The 4,075-nt window shown below is 40.2% G+C and overlaps 1 pseudogene; it reads left to right on the top strand.

The window, feature by feature from the left end:
- Positions 1–2,678: 2,678 nt before the first annotated feature.
- On the top strand, positions 2,679–3,850 carry LOC136838121 (uncharacterized; annotated as a pseudogene).
- Positions 3,851–4,075: the final 225 nt, after the last annotated feature.

Below are 4,075 nucleotides of genomic sequence, written 5' to 3'. Positions count from 1 at the left end.
AAGTTCTTCATGCAGTGGAGGACGAGATATGATACAAACTAGGGTTTCTCTCTCTCTCTCTCTCTCTCTCTCTCTCTCTCTCTCTCTCTCTCTCTCTCTCTCTCTCTCTCTCTCTCTCTCTCTCTCTCTCTCCATGTCATTCTCTTTCTCACTCTTTCTTTAATTGCACAGTGTAGATGTCAGATCTCTCTCTCTCTCTCTCTCTCTCTCTCTCTCTCTTTCCTTTTTTTTAACAGCCTGATGTACCTCTCAGGAAACTGAACAAAACAAAAAAGCCGCCCCCTCAAAAAAAAATATATATTTAAAATGTTCTCCAGTAGAGAGCACTTTCCAGCGGCGTGTTTTAAGAACAAATATTCTTGTTTTGGAGCCGGCATGAATTTCCACTCAAAATACTTTGTGTTTCAAGGAGTCCTTCTCCCTGGCATAATAACGCGAGAAAATGGCCCTTAGACACAAACTTAACAGCGCGTGCGCGCGCGCGTGTGTGTGTGTCTGCCTTCAGAACGAGTGTTTGCGTGCGATTGCAACATTTCAGCATAACTCGGTTCTCCAGTCTCTTGAGAGAAAATGACAAGCCGGAAGATTTTTTTTTTTAGTGTAAGGTTACGAGTGCACACACACAAATATATATATTGTATATATATACTGTGTGTATATATATATATATATGTATATATATATATATATATATATATATATATATATATATATATATATATATATATATATATATATATATATATATTTCTATATATATATATATATATATATATATATATATATCATATCAGGGGATCTTACCCAGGTCTTTCAATTGAAAGGCAAGGACGCTGCCCACTAGGCCATACAAGTCATAAAAGAAGTTGGAACCTGAGGGCAACTGCACCCGAGGAATTACCTGGGCAGGCTAACTGCTTGCATACCGGCGTGTTTTCGAATTAAATGCTGTCAGTTGGGTCAATGCTGAGTCGGGGAGTTGGGGAAAACACGCTGGTATGCAAGCAGTTAGCTTGCCCAGGTAATTCCTTGGGTGCAGTTGCCCTCAGGTTCCAACTTCTTTTATGACTTGTATGGCCTAGTGGGCAGCGTCCTTGCCTTTCAATTGAAAGACCTGGGTAAGATCCTGATGTGAGTCAGAAATTTATTTCTGTTCCACACGTGATTGAGTGTTGATTATTTCTTATACACACACACATAAATTCGAGAGACAGAAGAGGTTATACGAGTCATCGTGAGTATTACAAATACATATATTTCTGGTCAAAAAGTTACCAGTAGATTCCGTAAAAACACACACACACACACACATATATATATATATACAATATATATATATAGTATATATATATATATATATATATATATATATATATATATATATATATATATATATATATATATATATATATATATATATATATATATATATATATATGTATCACACAAGCATCTTATGTGAATCAGTCTAAACAATAATTTTGCCTCCGACAAGAATAAGTAAAAACCCTGAAATATTGCTATCAAATAAATCGTTCAATGTCCAGAAATTCATTGTTACCCTTTTGTACCCGAGTATTCTGTATACTGGGGTTCAAGTTTGCATTCTCCCGTATAGAACACAACCCCGCCTACTTTGGGTTTCACAGACAGTGCAAGTGCGATTTTTTGCAATTATTCTGTAACGAACACTCGTATCAGTACGAGATTTTGCTATAGTGTATTACACCCAGTGAGGAAATTTATAGGAGTATCATGAATCATTAATTGTTAATTATAAAGACACTTGCCCCTATACCAAAGGGCAAAGTCTCAATCAGCCAGTCACAAAAACGAACACCCATATACAAAAGCTCCGCCTCCACCCCCTCCTTCCCTCTCCTTTCTTCCCTCACCTGCCCTCCCCCGCCCTTCAAGCTCTCTCTTTCTCTCTCTCTTTTTCTCTCTCGGAAGGTAGCTTAAGTTTCAACTTATTTTGTACGATTTTTTTAATATCAAGCAAGCTATCTATCTATCTAATTATAATTTATATTGTTGTGGCTACATAACGATTCAATCGGTTGTTACCTATCAGATGACTGATTTCTTTATGCACTGATTTGCTCATTTTTCTCTCTCTCTCTCTCTCTCTCTCTCTCTCTCTCTCTCTCTCTCTCTCTCTCTCTCTCTCTATGATAGTGGTTATGTAAATAATTATTAGATTAAGATCTATCTGAAGGGTTTTGGAGTAGTTGAGTGATAGACACTATGACTGATAGGAAAATGACTGTTGTACCTGCGTTTGCTTACCTTCTTCGCAAACCTCATTTCTACTCAGGGCATTAGCCATCTACTGGTATTATGAGGGTGAGCTTGAAGAAGTGATGGCCACCTCAGAACATAACTGTCCGTATGGTTGCAGAAATGAGTTGTCACCCAATTCTTCAACTTTTTTAATAAAGAGAAAGCTGACAATTGCCTTCAGATTCGTTTGAATAGGTAACTTGTTACAGTTACTCTATGAATTACAAATAAATATTGACTCTTTCCACAGGACATTCATCAGAGTTGAAGCCTTAATTATACTGATGCACGTATTTTCAAGTCATGGATGTTCAAATTTTATTTTATATGATACATATCTATATAAATCCTTTCCTTCATATAGGCCTTACCACCGTGTTGCAGCAGCCTTGAGGATGGAAGTGGGGACGGTGCATTCGATTGTGTATCGCAGGACTAGGCCACGGCCCGTCACACCACCAACGCCCCTCTTTGACAGTTTCTCTGTAGGAGCCATACGTCGGCACATCCATACAAAGTTTGTTGCCAAGCAGGCTTTTACTCTCGCATCCCTGGCACAGAACCTGAAGGAAGAAAGTATCATCCCTGAAAGTACCTCAAAGATTTCGCTATGGCGCTTACTCCACAAATTGGGAATCGAGTATAAGACCACTCAGCGCAAGATGTATGTCAGGAAGGAGTCGATTGACATCATGTGCCAAAGGATACGTTCCTGCAGGACCTTCAAAGACACAGGGAAGGCGGCAGGGAGGTAGTGTACCTGGATGAAACGTGGTTCACAACCAGAATGACTCATAACATGGAATGGGTGGATTCCACACAGCCAAATACCAGTGCCAATTACAGCCGTCAGGTGCCACCAGGAGAGGGGGAACGTTTCGCGGTAGTCGCAGGTGGTACAGCCGATGGCTTCATTGAGGGCTCCTTCCTCTGCTTCCCTGTTAAAAATACCACCGGCGACTACAACGGGGAAATGAATGGCGAAATGTTCCTACGGTGGCTAACAATTCAGCTCCTGCCACTCCTAGAGGAGCCTTCGGTATTATTGATGGACAATGCTCCATACCATAGTATAATGACTGAAGAGAGTCGTTGTCCCACCACTGCTACCAGGAAATCTGACCTCATTGAATGGTTACAGCGCAGAAATATATCCTTCCCGCAGCATGCTACAAGACCTGAACTCCTCTACGTATGCCGTCAAAATAGGCCAGAGCCTGAGTACAAGGTAGATAACACCATTCGGGAATGGGGTCACGAAATCGTCCGCCTGCCGCCCGCACATCCCGAGCTCAATGCAATCGAGCAGGTGTGGGGACACTTGAAACGATACGTGCGCTCCTCACTCCAACGTTTCACCCGAGCAGACCTGCAGGCCAGATTGGAGAAAGCAAGACTCTCTGTCACTGGCGATGTATGGGCAGGGACAGTACGTCGATCACGAGCTTTTGAGGACAGTTATCGTTCAACAGAAAACATGCATGACAGTATTGATCCTGTCATAATTAGTCTTGACAGTGACACTGACGATGAAGTTGACTTGCTCTTAGAAAGCGATGAAGAATAAAAAAAAAAAAAAATAAAAAAAAATAAAAAAAAAAAAAACTTCAAAGAAAATTAAATATGAAGGATTATATCCTACCCACATTCGAGTCCCGTTATCGACTGATACAAATATTCAATCAAATTCAATTCAGTCCTTACAGAGCGTTATAGGTTTTCATGGGGAAAAGGGTGGGGTTGGGGGCGAATATTTGTGATATTAGGTGAAATAAAAATCTTGTTTCTCATT

Source organism: Macrobrachium rosenbergii, chromosome 4 (genome assembly GCF_040412425.1).
Source record: "Macrobrachium rosenbergii isolate ZJJX-2024 chromosome 4, ASM4041242v1, whole genome shotgun sequence".
In the NCBI taxonomy this organism is placed as follows: Eukaryota; Metazoa; Arthropoda; class Malacostraca; order Decapoda; family Palaemonidae; genus Macrobrachium; species Macrobrachium rosenbergii.
The sequence above is the reverse complement of the archived record's forward strand: the minus strand, read 5'-3'. Positions and strand labels throughout refer to the sequence as shown.